The 19,847-nt window shown below is 38.4% G+C and overlaps 1 protein-coding gene across 1 annotated transcript in view; it reads right to left on the bottom strand.

The window, feature by feature from the left end:
* LOC131685555 (glycerol kinase) overlaps positions 1–19,847 on the bottom strand; it is a 515,121-nt gene that overhangs the window by 262,891 nt on the left and 232,383 nt on the right. The gene's annotated exons all lie outside the window — the stretch shown is intronic.

The raw sequence follows: 19,847 nt of genomic DNA on the forward strand, positions 1-19,847 counted from the left end.
GGATCGTGAACCTGCTCAGTTCAGCTGTGAAGGAGCCAGTAAACGTGTACGAGGACAACCAACCCTGTATTTCAGTAAAGGTGGAACCACGCAAGCATAAGCGAATGAAGCACGTTGAAATTCAACATTTCCATTTCTTCGTGCGAGAGCTTGTTGAAAAAGGGCGACTAAAGCTAAAGTATCTGCAAACCGAAGATCAAGTGGCGGATGTAATGACGAAGGGGTTAGCTTCGCCGAGATTTCGGAAACTCAGAGATATGTTTGGGATAATCAATTGAGGGGAGATGATAACAGTGTAACTGAGTAAATATCAATTTGAATTACCCAAACTGAGTTTGTTGTGTAACGAGAGAAACGTCAAATAAATGTACAATGTTATTCTTATATTGCTTGTGGCAGTAAAAACTGGATTCTAACCACACTGCGCACTTACTATTCTTCTATTGAATTCTTCTCATAGACTGGTTAGCTCGACTGGTCTGTCCATGAAAATACCATCTCTATCACTTGAAATACATGTGATTTGACAGCTCGCAGTTTTCAGTAGCAGTTTGATCACTCGCACTTCGAAAGTGCGGAGTCCAGGTTGGTGGGAAGTGCGCAATATCTACTGCGAAAAATGCGTTTTATTTTACTCCTGCTAAGAACAAGTACACGCAGAATTTTATTTATGCAGCGATAGCATACTTTTCTTTCTTACTTACGCATGAAAAGTAATTTGTGTGAATTTGAATTTATTTGTCTTGGGAATGGAGAAACATTAAATGGTTTTCTCTAATCAATGGGTTTTGATGCCCGTCCAAAAATTTAAACTTAATGCTACGTCGCACAACCTCTGACCCTACCCTCCCCCTCGTCACGCTTCGTCACAAATTTGGTATACCCTACCTACCCCCCCCCCCCCCCACACCAAATGCTACGTCATTTATGAATGGCCCCTGATGAGATTTAAACATTATTCCGCAGCCGATTTGAATTTCATGAAAAATACACATGAATCAACATCTTTACCCTTGGTAGAATCAATTTCTAATGTTTTCTGGGTTGAAATTATAACAAATTAAGAGAAATCAGTAAAACAAAATATTATTTACAAATCTTATTAGCCCCATTCAAAAGTTGATATGGAGTTTCAGTTCACACACGGTAAAAAAAACTTTACCCATTTTATGTATTCAAATTACCCATTTTCGGAAGTTATTCAAGCTGTCAAAACATGGGTATTTTTTTGTTTCTAACAATGAATACTTTTTATCCATTTCACAACTACTCGATGAGGTAATGTCAATGGGTATATTGATCTTAACAATGGGTGAAAACTCCTTAAGGATTATTTCAAGTAAGTTAACCTGCTAACTAAGGGTCGTAGCAGAACCTGCAAATTATCGGCCTGCATCGGAGTCAGTGATGGAAACGGAACATTTCGGCAATGCTCCGAAAATAATAGCTGTTTAGACTACATTTTTGGAACAGCCAAAAGATCCAGCCATCAAAAATATATCCAGTTGGCGGTTTTATTTTGTTAAGGAGTTTTGGAATAGGATCTCTATCCAGATTCCTATACTTTTGTAAGGAGACAATAATGTGAAATGAGTGTTATTTTGTTTTTCTTTTATACTATGTTCACACTACGAGTTAAAACGTGTTTTAACGCTATCTTGATGAGATTTTTCTTGTTGCTAATTGTTATAACATGTTTTAACTCTGTAGTGTGAACATGGTATTAAAATCAGAAACAATTCTATTGACAGTATTTTTAATTCTGGCGCGATTTTCATAAATGGGTATTTTTACGCATTTTGTTGTAACAATTCTGCGAAAAATAATAGGTAAACTATACCCAGGTTGACGTACAAGGTCTGTACTCATTTACGGGTACAAACTCTTTACCCATTTAATGGGTTATTCCACTTTTATTGAAAATGCGTAGTTTTCCACGCATTAATGGGTACTTTATTTTATCAGTGCACTACAAACGCCCGGTCAAACCATTCGGAATTTGATTCGGAATCCTGAATGGAGTCATTATGGATTCCAAATCAAATGCAACAACCGTTTCTGAGTCGGAATCGGTTGTTGCATTTGATTTGGAATCCATAATGACTTCATTAAGAAATCCGAACCGGTTCCGGAATGAGTTTAACTGGGCGCTGTCGGTGCCTATTCTATGGTGTCTTCGTCGTTACCCACATTCGGGGAACACGGTTAAAAAAAGTACCCATTTCTTAGTTCCAATAGTATTCAGTTTCTGGTTGTATTCCAGCTGTCACGAATTGGGTACTTTTTCGAATAAGCCACTGGGTCAAATATTGCCCATCTCATTATTCGAATTCAGCAAGGAAAATGGGTAAAATAATACTCATAAATGGTTGAAAAACACTTAGTGGTTTTAGAATTTCGCAGAGTCGACAATTTTGGGTTGTATCTCGACAAGCACTGACTGTAGGCTAAGGATAGTAAGGTAAGTGTAAATGTTGTTTACATTTTTCATTCGCTTACCTCTGTATTCTTTCTAGCCCTAAAATGAACTTCACGATGTTCTTCTTTGTGAGATTTGCTCGACTAGAACGACACAGTTCCCGAAATAGAGTACTTCATGAAGGCATACGGTAGCAGTGCTACTATAATGAACTTGTGTCCTATTTTAATATAATAATAAATCATTTCTAGCGAGCGTGATTTCTCATTTATTAAAATCCTAACAAATTTTTTCTAAAATTTCTATTTTTCTGATTTTTTTAAATGGGTATATTTTTACCCATTTTCAGTTTCTTTCAATATATAAAATTGGGTATAAAATTACCCAGTTTTTGACGTAATCCAATTTTACCCATTTTTGAGAATGGTATGTTTACCCGAATAATGAGTTTTCCCAGTTTTGTCGGAGATGGGTAGTATAAAACTCATTGTTGGGTACATTTATTTAACCGTGAAGGCTGCCTGAGTAAAAAGCCTGCCTCATGGCTACCTCACGGCTACCAGGCCCGATTCAGTGACGTTACCTCTTGGATGTCAAATTCGAAAATGACATGTAAAATTCGCCCGCTCCGAACGTGCGAGCGGTTATTAATTTTTTTTCTCCGTCATTGTGTAGTTGCTGGTTGGAAGAAGTTTGCGTTGCATTTTAAAAGTATTTTTTATGCATAGGTAAGCATTCTATTTTTATCTATAAAGATAATATTCTGGTTGCAATTAAAACTGCAAAATCCTACCAGCGACAATAGTATTTTCTCTGGTTATAAACAATGAAATCACGTCGGCAGTAGTACGCATTATTCGTAATGCGCACTACTTCCGACGTCATGAATTAGCACTGATTAGCTACTATATTCGCTTCCAAGCTACTGTATATACTCAGGTTACGCCATCGGAACTGTTTCACTTGACTCGTCGGATGCTAGTACGTGTACTACTATCAGCACCATTAGCCAGAATTTACCTATATAAATATTATAATGTTTAATTTTGTGTTTGCAAATACTCTATTAGTCAATATGAATAAAACGAAAATATTAAACAATTTTTTTTATTTTTTGTTTGGTAAACATAAACTGACAACCAATATACAATCAAAGCAATGAAGAAGAAGAACCAAGAACCGATTCACTAGCGGTTGTGGTCACTCTGGCTACCAGAAGTATAGCAGACGGCTGGCAGCCATGCCTCCCTCAAAACCAATGGGCGAAATCCTGGTAGAAACGGTTGTATCGATTGAGTTGTATATCTGGCAGCCGCTAGGCAGCCATACACCAGAATGTCTACCAGCCATTTTTCGCCCGCTGGCAGGCGTGAGGCAGCCGTCTGGCAGCCAGCCTTGAGCGGGTAGACAAGCCATCGCTGTCACTGCTCGGTGCAACGATGCCACATGTTTTTGTGAAATGTCTGTAGAAGAATAATTAAAATGTCTGCAAAAGTCTGTAGATGGTTGTTTAAACTTTATTTACACTACGTTATTACTTTAAAAGTAGCTTGAAGTTTGTAAACTATTGTGAAGGAATCACTCGTATTCGGATAAAATTATTCAAGTGTAATTTTGTTAAACACTATTACTCTTTTAAAAGTCTGTAAATTTCTGATTACGTCTGTAGGAGACTCCGGCATCGCTGGCTCGGTGTGACACGATTCGACAGCCAAAAAGGGCAAGTTGCTGGCTAACGGGGGGCTATTTGCCAACTCGGATGCGCTAATTGCTCTTCAATTTGCCAGCAAATTGCTGGCAATTAGAAGGCTATTTCAAATACATTTGGGCGATTTACCGCCGTCATTTTTTAACCGCTCTACCCGCCCTTAAATCGCCCCCAAATCACGCAGGGAACGCGCCATTTAATCGCCCTTAATTGCCCAATATGAAAATTACAAATATTAGTTATTTTCGGATTCATTTTCTACTCACATAAACTTATCACTACACTAGGAACTATAGAAGAATCAATGGTGAAATTGGCATTGCACACCAAAACTTACCACAATCTGACTTTTATTAAGAGTTTAGGTCAGATATCTTGTTACACTATATTTAGACACGATTCCACAATTTACCACATTCGTTGGCTAAATGAAGTGCACTAGACAAACAAAATACAAGCGAGAACACGCCAATCGTTAAAAAAAACTATTTTAAGTTTAAGCCAAACATGAACCGCCATGTTTGAAAAACGCAAAAAACAACCAAGTCCATTTCAGCCGCCAGAAAATTTGTCTAAGTATTGAAATTGCCTTTAAATCGCATTCGCAAATTGCATTTGTTCCTAGGAGCAATTAGCACAGGCGAGTTGAGTCAAACGTCAAACTTTTTAAATCGCCTGACCATGTTCGTCCTCATTTTTTTGACAGCTTGTGGTAGTCATAATTGATTCGTAATTATCAAATTTAGGTAGAGTGAATATACCCACTTCTAAGTTTGTGCACTTTTCTGGATGCCTAAATAAATTGTACCTAAATTCCACAAAATTGCACATACTCAATCAATCCACCTAAAATTAGGTAGTTGATAGTAAAATCTTAGCGGATAAATATTATATGGATTGGAATCTATTAGTAAGTAATTAATATATTAAGTTTACCGTGTAAGACGTCCAAAAAATTGTTTCAAAATCGTTCAGCACGGGTCCAACGATGGACGTTTATTGAACGGTTATTTGGACGTTGCCCAAATTGGTCCAACAAACGTCCTTCATTGTACAATTTTGAAACCAACCGTCCCTAGGCAGTCACCAAATTTTCTGGCAGAGACTATTCTGCTAGATTTCTATAAGTCTTGAATTGGCAGCCCTGTCAGATTTCTGTGCGCATCCTGTCAGGTTAGTTGAACTATGGGCGGTTTCATTGCGTTTTCTGGCAAATTTTTCACAGGAACTGAGCAAATCGCTGGCATAACTCGGGAATAAATCGTGCAAAGATCCTGGCAATTCCTACCTGGTAGAATTTAGCACGAATTGAGCAAAACATCTGACAAAGATGTGGCAGGAAGCGTACAGAAATCTTAACCGTACATTCCTGGCTGGAATCTGGCTATAATTGAGCAGCATCGGTTAGTTTAACCGCTTCTGTAAGAAACGGTTGTTGCATTTGAGCGAATTTTTTGCCAGAATTCTCGCACAAATCGCGCAAAATACTGGCAGAAACGCTGCCAGAATCAATCCTCGCGTGTTTTTTGTAAACGGCCAATAAGCATGCTGTCAAAATTCACTTTGAGAGAAAATTCCGGATAAACCGTAGCTCGCCGAGAATGGATGTTAATATTTTATGAACGAGAAAAGTTTTCTCTTTCGTCTGCTGTTGAGATTTATAATCGGCGACTAATGGTTTGTCCAGAATTTCCTCTCAAAGTGAATTTTGACAGTATGCTTATTGGCCCTTTTCAAAAAACACGCGAGAATTTCGCTTTGCTCAACTTTTGCTAACTTTCTGCTTGTCACGGTGACTGGGTACATGAGATGAACGGAATACGCCCATTGCGAATGTTCGGTTTAACGGTTGGTTTAATTGGCTTGGTTGGATTGTGTTGCAGTTTCCGTTCGGCATATCATCAAGCTTAAATCTTTCCTAGGTCTGTGTTCGAATGTTTTTGCAATGACCTCTAGCGGAGATTTTGCGAACTTTTGCGGGAGGGGTTAACCGATTTCGCTCAAATTTGGACACTGTCATTTTTCATGATATGAAACGACGGGGGATGTGTACATTAAGCTGCAACATGGGGAACCACGAATCAGACAGTGTTGAAAGTTGTGGAAAAAAACAGTGGGCCCAGACTGCTGCCTTGTGGCATAGTGGACGGCTGGATGTTGTTGGCTCGAATCAAAACTTGTCGAAAGTAAACAAAGTTCATTTCATATCGTCAACCTGGCGCCCAAAAAAAAATTATTTCCAGATTAAATTTTACTAAACTTCCCAGTTTAACTAAGCCGGAATGCTGGCTGGATCTAATTCGTATTCCGGCTCCGGTGACACAACCGATTCAAGTTAGAATGTTTAAGGGGTACCATTTCGATGCGGCTTAGCCGCATAACCGAGGCCCGGGCGAGGTGGCCACCGACCCGCCGTCGGAAGCAAGCGAACCTGTGATCCACTCGTTTGCCCGGCTTACTCAAACATAGGGGCTATCCCTAGTTTAAGTCCGACTGAGCAGTAGCGAAGTCGGACAGCACGCGTAAAAGCGATGTGGCGTAGCCACATTGGGTGCTGGACACAAAATAAAATTGGCAACGCTAGCAAAATGTAAACACAAATGAACACTCCGGATGAACCTATCGTCAATTGACATTTCGACGAGTTTTGATTCGAGCCAATAATATGGGCCCCATAGTGGACTTATTGACGAAGCAGTGTGGCTCATAGGTTACCAATTTTAAAGATTGATATCATTTTTAGATTGATGTTTTTCGGTGATTATATTAAAAACTTCCTACTGTTTACGTTTCAAACTTGAATTTGTTTCCTCCAGCGATAGCAAGAGGCGAATGGGTTAAATTTCTGAATATGGCTGAAATTAAAAATGAGTAAGCTGAAACGTAAACAGTAGGAAGAGTTTTTAATATAATCACCGAAAAACATCAACCTAAAAACGATTGCATTTACCAATGGTGACCGAAAACAGAAAAGATTGGGAGCGGGAGATGAGATTCGATTTCAGCCAATCCACATATTGTGTGATCGACGCTATCGTAAGATGTTTTGTGGTTCGTATAAATGGTGTCAATTATAATACTTTCGCGATGTAGAAAAACCACCAAAATAGTTTTTATCAAGTTTGATGTGCAAAATGCATCAATGTGCTATGGATGAAACCTTTCCGAGCTGAAATTGACTTACCTTGTTTTGTGACGTGCGGGTGGTAACGATGAACGATGTAATGAACAAGAGAATCCTCGCGGGGGCTATGATACACATATACTTTCTGTGCTGCTAATCATTCAGCTCTAGAAGACTCATTCCGCAAGCAGTATGGCAATTAAGAATGGGATACATTCGTGATTCGGATGTTGGGCCACAGCCTCTGTTTGACTAACGAATTTGAATCGCTAATTGGACCGACTAGCAAATATCAAAAACTGTTCAAAGAAGACATAGTGTAGAAGATTGATAGATAGATTGCCAAAGTAAATTTGACATAAGATTTTGGCGTTCAGATGCTTTTTAGTTGTACAATTGTCCTACTAGCGGAGGCCCAACTTAAAAGCGGCCCAATTAAAAAGGGACCAACTAGCGAATCACGTCTGTATTCCGTAGCTCGATTTTTTTCGGTTGCTTTAGCTCAAATGGAAAAAGGTCATATCAACAAATGTTTTTCTCTCTTCAGTTTTTTTCTTAATTGACATTTTTTCGTATCTTTAATTTCTTTATTTTAGTATAGTTATTGTGTTGCAGATAAGTTGCAACTTTTCATCGAAACAGTTAAAGATATTGTTATTGTTCGGGGTTACCTGTCTGATTCATTTCTCTTATACCTAAGCTGACCAACTCCGACGAAAAAATCCGTACACTGTGCGGACTGTTTCCCTGAACGTAGTGAACGATTTCGCTTCGTCGCGGTATGGTGTACTGATTTTTTCGTCAGAGTTGGTCAGCTTACTTATACCATTTAGTAGCAACATTTACTATGTATTGTTTTGACAAGCAAGCTGTGCAGATAGGGAATCTCTACCTAAGTCTATACTTTTGCATCTCGCCTATTCTTGAATTTCGAGTAATGTGTATCTAAATTATCGTATATATATTCAACAACATTGTACCTAAACATAAATAAATTGTACATTAGTATCTCTACAGATTTGCACATACTGAGAATGATCTTATATTTAAAAATTGGGAAATAACTTTTCGATTGTATTTATCCTCGCTGATCAGTAATCACTTTTCAACACCTTTCGTTTGTAGTTTTTGTATCGAACCATTTAGTATTACCGCGGTGAATGACCCACCGAGGTTAAAGCCATGGTTTTTTTTTTAGTTACATTGTCAACCTAAAGAATAGTTTATTTGTGGAACGTTATTTTCTGGATCAAAATTCAGCAAGAATTGGATTAGTCCCAGAGAAACGGTTTAAGATACGTGTGTAGCGTTAAATATTTCTGGAACAAACGACGTACGGTGTAGTTAAAATTAGCAGACTTGTCACGTATCGGATCGTCAAACGAAATGTGTGAGGATGAGTACATGTCATCATAGTAATTCGTGAGAATTGGTAGCGTTGTCTATATTAGTTTTATGATTTTGTTGTGTGTGGCAAAACCCAGTGAAGAACACTCAAAGTGGGCCACCACAGTGGAAACTGCTGGCAGAAAATGTACGAGTGACAAACTAACCTCAAATACATAGTAGGTGATAGAACCCGACTGAAATAGTCACAACTTTACAAACAGTCTTCGAGAAAGTAGCGAAAAAAATGCAGAGCTCAAAAGAATATGGAACGATACAACTAGAAAAAAGAAGATCCTCCTGTAATAGAAGAGGGAAAAGCCGCATATAAAGAAAAGGAGCCAGGAAGAAATTAGCCACAAGCTTCACGATGTCGAAATGCGTCGCGAACTTGGGCAAAATTGTCATAATTCCCAAAAATGTCAAAATAAACAAAAACAAAATTAAACGAATAAAATACTAACACTCATCCGCAAAACGCATCGTTGTGATTGATAATTTCTCAGTGTTTAAGAAATGTGTATCAGTTGTTTTCAGTGTAGCGAGCACTGTCAAATAACAGCTCTAGGAGAAACACGAGGTTACGATTTTCATCCGTATAAGTGAATGAAATTAAAGCAGAACTACATAAAACGCTAAAGAAATACTACTCAAGATAGTGAGATAAGCAAGTGAATTAAGTTTTAGTTACCACACCCGTTTTGGAAATGAATGTTTCATTTGTCGAGAGAATGCCGAAGGTAGTGATCTGTTTAGAATTCAGTGAAGAATCGTGCTGTGGGACAGTATAAGTGAATAAAGTAAGTTAATGCAAACTCTTTCTCACCAGAATATTGGTCTCCGACACTGTACTCAGAAAATGTTGTTGTTCGCAGATTTATCGAGGCCATGGATGACGAAAACCGGCCTGCCGACTCAGCATGAGACGACGACGACGTTAGTAACTACGCGCACTTTGCGAAGTGCTGCGTTAGGGGTTTAGGGTTATTTTGATAGGTTTCAAGTAATCAATTCATGAACAATAAAGTCAGTCAGTTGTAAGCAGCGTTTTTAAAAAGACCTCTGAAGAAACCAAGGAGTTATCTGGCGCAGTCGGTAGGATTTCTTTAATTTTGTCCGGTAAGGAACCATCCGCGAACGAAAATCGTGTGATTAGAGTCAAAGTTTTAGAAGTCCACGAAACCCTAGGTCGCGAGTGAATATCGGACACACGGAGTAGAAATCTTTACAAGTAAGTCGTTTTAACTATTAATATAAAGGACGATTGGTTGCTTCTTGAAAAAAAAAAAAAATAAAGCCCCATTCCGTCAACCAAAAAGCCCATGGATGACGACAACCGGCCTGCCAACTCAGCATGAGACGACGATGACGTTAGCAATCACGCGCACTTTGGGCAGTGCTGAGTTAGGAGTTTAGGGTTATTTTGATAGGTTTCAAGTAATCAATTCATGAACAATAAAGTCAGTCAGTTGTAATCAGCGTTTTTTAAAAAGACCTCGGAAGAACCCAAAGAGTTTTCTTATATACATTCGTAAAAGAATTAACTAGTATGAATTGTTGTGCAATTAGGTGAAAGCGATGGTTGAGCTAGTAGCGATGAAGAAATTTGTCTCGCCGCTAAATTACAGGTAAGTAATGGGAAAGAAATAATGGGTGCTTTATTTTCAATTAATTGTAAGTTCACTGCACCTATTTTAGGAAAGTGATAAATGCTAAAATATTAAACTCCAATCAATTTCTACTTTGGTTGGTAGAGTTTCGAAAATTTTCGGTTAGAAAATAGAGATTACAGTGATTTTTTCTTCCAATTACTCAATACTGCCCGATATAAATATAGGTTTAGATGTCTAGATTACAATGCTGTGAACCGTTCAAAAAAGGATTTTTTTCGTTGTATTACCGATATGGTCAAATTCGTAGCAATCATGATCCATAATCGGAACGCACATTCGGTTGTGCGGAAAAAGTTCGACCTGTCGGACTTCCTAGAAAACAAATACAAAATCAACATCATAACGGATACACACCAGAGGCAGAGGAGTGAAGGGTGAGCATCCAAGTCAGCCTCACATGGTATGATAGGGGTGAGCACAAAACTGAGCCTCACAAGGTACGAAAAAAGAGAGCATGGATTTTAATCATTCATACACCAACCGATTCAGAAATACCTAACTTAAATATTGGTAATAACTTAATATCTCCCCAATAAAAGTAGACTTTTGGAAATTGGTAAAAACGGGAAAATTACCTTTCGTGAGGCAGATTTCTCAGACACAGCCGTCAATAGAGGGCACCTTAGTGGTTCAATCAAACTCGAAAAGTTATAAATAGAAGCGACGCATGTCCGTTTAAACTAGTTGTTGCTCTTATCCCATAAGAGCAACATCGTCTCCGGGCGATGCAATAAGCGCCATCGATTTTCGTTGGCATTTGCACACACTCGCACCTAAGTAACTAAACCATATATGGTTAGTTTATAAATAGAGGTAACGCGTACACGTTTGAATCAGTTTTTGTTCTTATGTCGAATGGGTAAGATCATGGCTGCAGCGTCTGGACGCTACACTAAGCGGTGGCCGTGTGCGGATTTACAGAAATTACAGTTGTTGGTTTTTTTTGCTTGCTAAGAGTACGAATAGAACCTTCATGCATTCTGCGAAATGGTTTAATCGGTTCAATGTCATAGTCATTAAGCTGTAATATGGCGACAGTAACCGATAATGATATTGAACATAAAGTCAAAACCATCAATTTTGGGCTAGTGATTCACTTTTTTAAAGTCGATACAATGATATAGCTAAGCTTCCATTTTTGGAGCTAAAAACGAATTAGATGAAATAAGAAGCAATTTAAAGTTGCTGAAAGTGTCACAGATTAAAATTCGATCCAGGCGCTACATGCTACAAAATAAACCTTCAAAATTGTTAGATCGGCGGCGGAAATATTGAATTTTCAGTAAGTCGAGATATAGCATGTTGAATTAGTAAACTAAGATAAATACAGCTCACAGATGAGCAATAATATTTTTTCTTCAAAAATATTACCGATTTATTGAAAAAAAACCCCTTGGCATCCCTGGTTGACACACATCAAAACGCGGTTGAGTTTTCAATAGGTCGTAAATATATATTTCCTACACTAATTTTACAGCGAACGGCAATAAGTTACGGCGGGTAACCTAGAACAAAGTTTCAATAGCCTACCGCGATTACCCAGCAAATAGTGCAACCGGCCTAGCCGCCTTTTTGTTCACTGGGTTGCTTTGAGTTGATTTCTCCCATACATTTTTTAGGCAGGCTGGCTAATGAAATTTTGTTTTCGTTTGCCGGTGACCAGTAAACGGAGGGCGAACATCGTAATAGCACAGCCATCATTGGGGACTTGGATTTTTTTTCATTGACTGCCGTTTTTGCTGTTTATTCCGGGACTTTTCATTCAATCTTTGTTCGAACTTATCCGTGACATTATTTTTCGTAAAGTCGGGTCGTATAATCTTCACTTATTGTTTTTCTAGATCGATTATAATTTCCTTCAATTGAAGTACCAGTTTTTATCAGCTATGGCTTCGAAAATAGCAACGGGAGTGTTAATTTTTGCTATTTAAGTTATTGAAGTGGTTGGTGAAATCACAGATAACAGACGTTTAGGCTCGATTTGAATCGTGTGTAAATACCCGCTACTGAAATTGCGAATAAATCAAACGTCTGAAACACGTTTGGCAAACGTTTGTAGATGGCACAGTGATCGAAACAATGCAGTTAGAGTGTAGCTGTCAAGCACGTGTAGCAAACAGTCGCGCAGATGGCAATAGTGAAACACGGATTTCCAATGTTTATTAATTTGAAAGTTTACACAGGTTTTTGAAGAAATTTTGTTCTAGCCTAAACGTCTGTTATCTGTGGTAAAATGCAGTCCTGTTGACTGATAACTGCAGCAGAAAGCTCGAAGCTAAAATATCTTTCCCGAGATGTGTGATGTTTCCGTGCCATAGAAGAACTGCTAGTGGCTTTGAGAAAAGATTTCGCCATGGTTTGAATATTTGCTTTCCTGAAATTTTCGCCTGTTGGTAGGATGTTTCCTTCACAATAGATTAGTTCATGTATGTAGTCGGTCAGATGAGCAGTGTTTATTTATTTTATGGATAGGTAAGCAGATCGGAAATTGTGGTAGCAAGTAAGCTTTTCTCTGCTGAAGTCATAGGGAAACAATATTATATCAAACAAAATGCTAGGCTAGGTTATCACTCTAGTATTTCTGGTGAATTATCGAGAGGGCACACGTGCCAGTCCAAAGTAAGTGGCCACAAGTTGGCGAATGCAAGGTACGTAGTGACAAGTGTTTGTACTTAGTCTGTAATATTGTGAAGCGAATGTAGTCTGTAGTGCAATAAACATATTAGTTAATGCACACTGTATTTCAACAGAATATTGGTCGCCGACACTGTACCTAGAAACTTGCCTACGCGACATATGTTATTCGTGATAATCGTACCAGCCAACAGATGTTTTCCTGAGAAGGCGGTCGACGCAATTCTAAACAACAGCCACTGAAGCCACTGCAGAGGAACACCTCAGTCAGTCCCAGTCAGACCATCAAGTAAGCTAGTTATAATTGTAGTGTAGTGAATAAAAAGTTTTTTTAAAAAATTAAAATATTATAATAAGTTTTTAACTTTATTGGGCTTTGCGTAAAAAGTACTCAAATTTTTATCCCGAACTCAAAACTGAGTAAGCGAGGAAAACTCACTTTTTGACTATGTGCACTTTTTATGAAATCGAAGTTTACCATGTTGGATTAAATTCAAAAGTGAAGGTCAGCCTTTGTAAGCGGCCGCTTTAATTTTTATTTTCTAATAGAAATCACAGCTGTTGGTAGCATTGGTTTAAAATCGTTTGACTTCAGAACATCGGAGTGAGAAGTCATTGTTTTGCAGAATAGGTAGAATAGAATGAAAGTACATCGGTTCTCAGAATGAGTATAGCTAAGGGAAAAATTGAGAAAGAATGACAACAGTCAATATTTTTTATATTGTCAATTTTTTTATGACGCTCATCAACACTGTGCCAAACACGGCTTATACTAGACTTTTTGAAGTAGTAGAGATAGTGCGGTCTCACCAGTTCCGACTATTTTGACGCAGCAATCTAATGTTCTGACTTTTCATCAGGCTAGTAAAATAGAGCACTCTAGTTAGAGTGTGGCTATGAGGAAGAAGAAAACACATGACGTATCCAAACGATCTTGAAATTTGACGTATTTCTATTGTGTATATGTCAAATTTCATGCTCGTTTGGATATTTCATGTGTCTTCTTCTTCCTCATGGCCGCACTAACTAGAGTGCGCTATCGTAAAGTGGATTGCTATAGGATTCTTTGTTTACATGCAAAAAACGTATTGTAATTTTTCACCTATGCTAGGAGAGCTGAAGAATTCGACTTGTCAAACCTCTAAGGAAACTTTCCGGAGGATACTTGAATCGTGAAAAATTGAGCGCATGTTAATCGCCAACCTCGGATAAAAAATCCCATTTGAACGCGTAGAGTGTGAGCCAGTAGCTTTAGGCTGTGCGTCACCGAGTCAACGAATCGTTTAAATTGATGAATATTATGGTGTTTATCCAGAGTGCTGCAGTTCGTCAAAAATAAGAATGGGCACTGCCGCCTATGAGTTAATGCACACTCTATTTCAACAGAATATTGGTCGCCGACACTGTACCTAGAAAATTGTCTACGCGCCATATGTTATTCGTAATAATCGTACCAGCCAACAGACGTTTTCCTGAGAAGCCGGTCGACGCAAATCTAAACAACAGCCACTGAAGCCACTGCAGAGGAACACCTCAGTCAGTCTTAGGCAGACCATCAAGTAAGCTAGTTATGATTAATTGAGTGTAGTGAATAAAAGTTTTTTTAAAATTTAAAATATTATATTAAGTTTTTAACTGGCGCTCGAATAGGGACCAGTAGTGAGTAAAAGTGAAAAAAGTGAAAGTGACTTGTGAGAAAGATCACGGATCTTTTTTCACACTCTTCCCATCGCATAAGCAGCCGCACGGAGAGGAGGCCCAAGTAGACAACAGCATCAAAAAGGAAGTCGCGGTGCTGAGAAGAAGAGTTTCTCTACTGGTGCCACGATCGGATACTCCGGAAAAGGATTAGTGTCCAAAATTAATAGAGCCAACCGTTAGAGGATTTGGAAAAAGTTTCCTGTCAGAGGGATGCTGAGTAAAATACTGTAAGTAATAGAATTAACTAATTTAAGAAAGTGAAAAAAATAAATATAAAAATTAAGTGAAATAAAGTGATTTTTTTTGTGAAAACAACAATACTGTAAATTGAATAATTTGGATTAATTTATTTTTTTTAGACTCAAATACTGGACGACCTAATAGATCAGCTTGCACAGTTACAGTTGAATCAGGAGAACATGGCAGAACAACAACAAATTATAAATTTAATTAATCGCGATGCCGCAATTGAGGCAACTTTAGCGCCTCGTGGGATTATTCCGATCCATCTCTAACATTAGTAACCGAAAATAATGTACCGGTAGACCCTTCAACTATTGAAGCGATACCAGATATTGTAAAAACATTACCTCATTTTTTTGGAGATCCCAACGAATTGAGTTGCTGGATCTCTGATGCTGAAAGTTTAATTAATTTATATAAACCAAATGCTAACTCAACTATCAATCAGAAAAATAAATTTTACGTTGTTTGTAAAGCTATTGGGAGGAAAATAAAAGGTGAAGCAGTACAGATATTAAGATTATTGTACAAAAAGAAGAAATATCTCCTACAGCACCTCCAGAAATCATTGTACATTCAATTCCTGAAAAGAATTCGTATCCAGATATCTCAACTGAGAGATTCATTGAAATACAACAATATTTGAATATGCCCACACAAGAACGTTCTTCGAGACTTTGAGGACAAAGTCTTTTGAAGAAGGGAGAAGTTAATGCACACTCTATTTCAACAGAATATTGGTCGCCGACACTGTACCTAGAAAATTGTCTATGCGCCACATGTTATTCGTGATAATTGTACCAGCCAACAGATGTTTTCCTGAGAAGCCGGTCGACGCAAATCTAAACAACAGCCACTGAAGCCACTGCAGAGGAACACCTCGGTCAGTCTTAGGCAGACCATCAAGTAAGCTAGTTATGATTAATTGAGTGTAGTGAATAAAAGTTTTTTTAAAATTTAAAATATTATATTAAGTTTTTAACTTATTACTTGAGTTAGCTGGTTCACACGCATCGTTCCCAGACGACAACATGTGATAATAGGGACCTTTAATTTGGAAAAATTGTGCCAGTTTTTCATATGTATTGGTAGCGGGTGTCCTTACGAGTACACTCATATCATTCTTAAACCTTAATTATTCTTTTATGATTTTTAAATTTAAAAAAACCAAATTAAACTCAACCAGCAAACTGACAGTTGTCCTACTAAATGACGTATCTGCAAATATCTCGTTCGCCTCATTGTTAACTGGGACAGCACCCCACACAGCATGATCTGGTACTTTGTCAATCCGCTAGCAACCTGCCATCTCAAGTTTCATCTGCAAACTATGGTAGATCTGATAAGGCAACCTATAGGGTCGTGCAAGTCGCATGGGTTTGGGTGTGTTATTGTCCTAAAAGGAAACAAACTAAAAAATGTTTTTTTCAATAGTTTCGGACCAAAAAATTGAAAAAGGACTGAGATATTAACTCACGGTACTAATCTGCATCAGAATATGCCTTAACCCGCACACCCCTAAAGATCCCTATTAACTGGAAGCAGGGCTAGACGACAACATGCGCGCTCTAAGGAAAACGGTAACAACAACAGGTGTTCTGAGAAGCGCAGCTGGTTACATCGCCTGGCTGAGGTTATATATAGGCCGTTAGGGAACATTATTGTTCAGTTCCAGTCAGACTATCAAATAAGCTAGTGTAGTGTAGTGAATAAAAAGTTTTTTAAAATTTAAAATATTATAATAAGTTTTTAACTCTTGCAATAAAAGTATCGTAGTATCAGGGCAAATAAAGTGTTTGATGTGTAAGGACCGCTATTTAGTAAGAGCCACAACGAAAGTAAAACATACCAGTTGCGACGATTGAGTTTGCGTGTAATTCTGACACTTGAATGCAAATTGCGGTAGTTAGTATCGGCGTTCAATGTTTGTTATGCTGCGAACCAACAAACCATGCGTGGATTGTGGAAAAAGAATGCTAACATTAAGAAAAAGAGAGTTGTAGAGTACAAACTGATTGACTCTGTGCTGGAGCCATTACTTCCGAAGTGTGTTCTGAGAAGGGAACAAGAGGTTGGCAGCGTTTCTGAAGCAGTATAAAGGTGATTTTCAGATGTAACCGTGCATCCTTTATACTACCTCCATCCACACGGCAAACAATTGAAACCGCGGGAACTTGACGTGCTACCGATGCAGGAGGCTAGAAAGAAACTTTACGACGAGAAAACAACTACTACACAGAAACGCAACAAGTCAACGGTAAGAATCACCTTTCTTAGAACCGGGACAAGAAATTCACAACCGTTTCCAGGAGGTAAAAATAAAAAAAACCACTATTCCAAAAAGTTACGGCGACCGAAGACCAAATAGAGAGTAATCGCGATGACGATGGCAGAAAACTTCATAAGATTAAGGCAGCTTACAGAGTGGCCGCCAGGAGCTGAACTGGGTGCTGGTACTGACATTAGAGTGCCAGATGCGAGAAACCAATTTGCCAGAGACCAGACAATAAGGACAGAATGGTGTGTTGTCATGAGTGCGATCGTTGGCTTCGCAATTAACATGCTTCAAGCCCAAAGAGAGGCTATTTGTGCCTCTACTAACGAGATGATTTCCACACAAAAAGAGGGTATAAAGTTTTCAACGAATGAAATGTTTAAGTTGCCATGAATGACATATGAAGTTCATTCAAAAACCGAGAATATGCAACGAGAATCTTCTGGATTGTGCTATCCAAATTTCTCAGACTTATCTTCTGACAACCTTCGAAGAAACTGCGAAAGAAGGTGGTTTCTCTGATTTTGAAAATCTTTCAAGACTATAAAACTATTTAAAAGGGGAGATTATTGTTGGATCAACGAAATGTAAAAAAGATGATGGAAATGTTTAAACAATAATTCGGTAGTATACAAGTTATGAACAGTCTATCCGAGGCCCAGGTACGAACCCTACACCTGGCGCAACAACAGCAACAACTGGAACAGTCACTATCCCACTTAGAGCAGGCGCATGTGGCATAGCATGGGTCAGCGATAACAACTGGACCCCTCGACCAACGTGGGAACCGTCTGGCAGTGCGAATTTGCTTAATAGGGACTTTTGTTAAGTTAGCCAGGCCTCTGTAGAATAAAGCTAGGAATAAAAATTCAGTTCAGCCGGAGCAACCGGACAGATAAGTTCGTTTTGATTTTTTAAAAACCCTCCTACTATAGTAGAAATCATTAGTGTTTGCTAGTTAGTACCTGCCGACAACAGTCATCCCCAACGGAATATTGAGGATTTGCGCCGTGAAACCGTGTGCAAAAATAATGATTGACAACTATGAAATGCTTATAACAAATGCATTCATAGATGGACTAAAGGACCTCTACTCCTCCATTACTAGGACATATAGGCCTGAAAATCTTCTCATAGCTTATCAGTGCGCAATGGATCAGGCAAAAGCTTTGATGAGGACAAATTCCCCAACCAAAGCCAATTCCAATCGAGGCAGCAAACCAAACCACATGCTTATCGTAACCCTCAGAATATTTTTTCGAATTCTAACCAAGGACAAACTGGTTTTACACCGAGAAATCTTAACCCTCAACATTACCAAAATCAATTACAACGTTATAAAAATGGACCTAATTTTAATAAAAAAAAGCCAGCGATCCAGAATCCAAATCATCTAAAACAAGAACTTCCATCACAAACTAATTTCAGACGATTTCAGCTTAGCGGACCTAACTTTCAATTCGATAATCAACCACAAGAAGAAACACATTTCGACCAAGACAATTCGGAATATCAAACCGAATATCCGCTGGTCGAAGACGACCAAAATTCACCCGAAAACGATCAACAACCAGTAAATGTTGATGGTTTAAATTTTCATTCGGCAGCAGACCATCCACAAACAACATAGATAATAATTACCATTCATCGAAATGAATACTAGAAAAGGCGTGTTACGATTATTAATTGATACGGGTGCAAATAAAAATTATATTTCCCCAGACATAATCCCAATAGGCTGCCGAAAAACAACCCACACTCACCAAGTTAAAAATATAAATCGATTACACGACATTCACGAAAACACTCCATTAAATGTTTTTTGTAATTTTGACCTCCCCAAGCTAACATTTTTTCTTTTTAAATTTCATGAGTTTTTTGGTGGACTCGTCGACTTTGAAACTCTGAGAAATCTTATTGATACGGGGGCGAGTCATTTCGCCGAAGGTCATTTCGCCGAATGCCGTTTCGCCGAAGGTCATTTTGCCGAAAGTCATTTCGCCGAATGGGTCATTTCATCGAATTAACCATGCCGTATCAAAAGTAATTTCAATGGTTAAATAATATTAAGGGTATGTCACAGAGGAATGAACACGCTCAGAAGAATGAACGACTCCGCAAAATTAACAATTACCTAAGCAATTCAGGATTATATTACTGCTAATTGTAGCAAATTTATTCAATTGAATAATCATTCCCGAAATTAAATATAAAGTTCTATTTACGATGTTTACTACAATCAGATGGAGTCCAACGTGGTTGTAAAACTTTTTGCCAAAACATTCTCTAGAAAATATAATGTCAAAGAAATTTCCCTAGAAATTATAATTACCACACAAAACTATTCTGCTAACATTTTCAATATCCGGAAATAATTCTTCAGAATGTACCTTTCACCAGAAAATCAACCCCGAAGTATATTGCCCTTGATTAATATTTTAAAATTAAATCACATTTATAAAAAGCATAGATAATTAAAGAAAATTAAAATAAAAAAGTCAGTTTGGCTTTTCCATTTTTCGGTTATTACACTGCCCTTGCATGTGCATGTCGCATGCGGCGAAGCCAGTGTGATGCGGCCCAGCCGCATAACCGAGGACAAGGATCCGAAGCGGCGCAAAGCCGTTGAGGATCCGCAGGACGAGGTGGCCGCCGACCCGCCGTCGGAAGCGGCGGCCTCTCGC

Source organism: Topomyia yanbarensis, chromosome 2, assembly GCF_030247195.1.
Source record: "Topomyia yanbarensis strain Yona2022 chromosome 2, ASM3024719v1, whole genome shotgun sequence".
Taxonomy (NCBI): domain Eukaryota; kingdom Metazoa; phylum Arthropoda; class Insecta; order Diptera; family Culicidae; genus Topomyia; species Topomyia yanbarensis.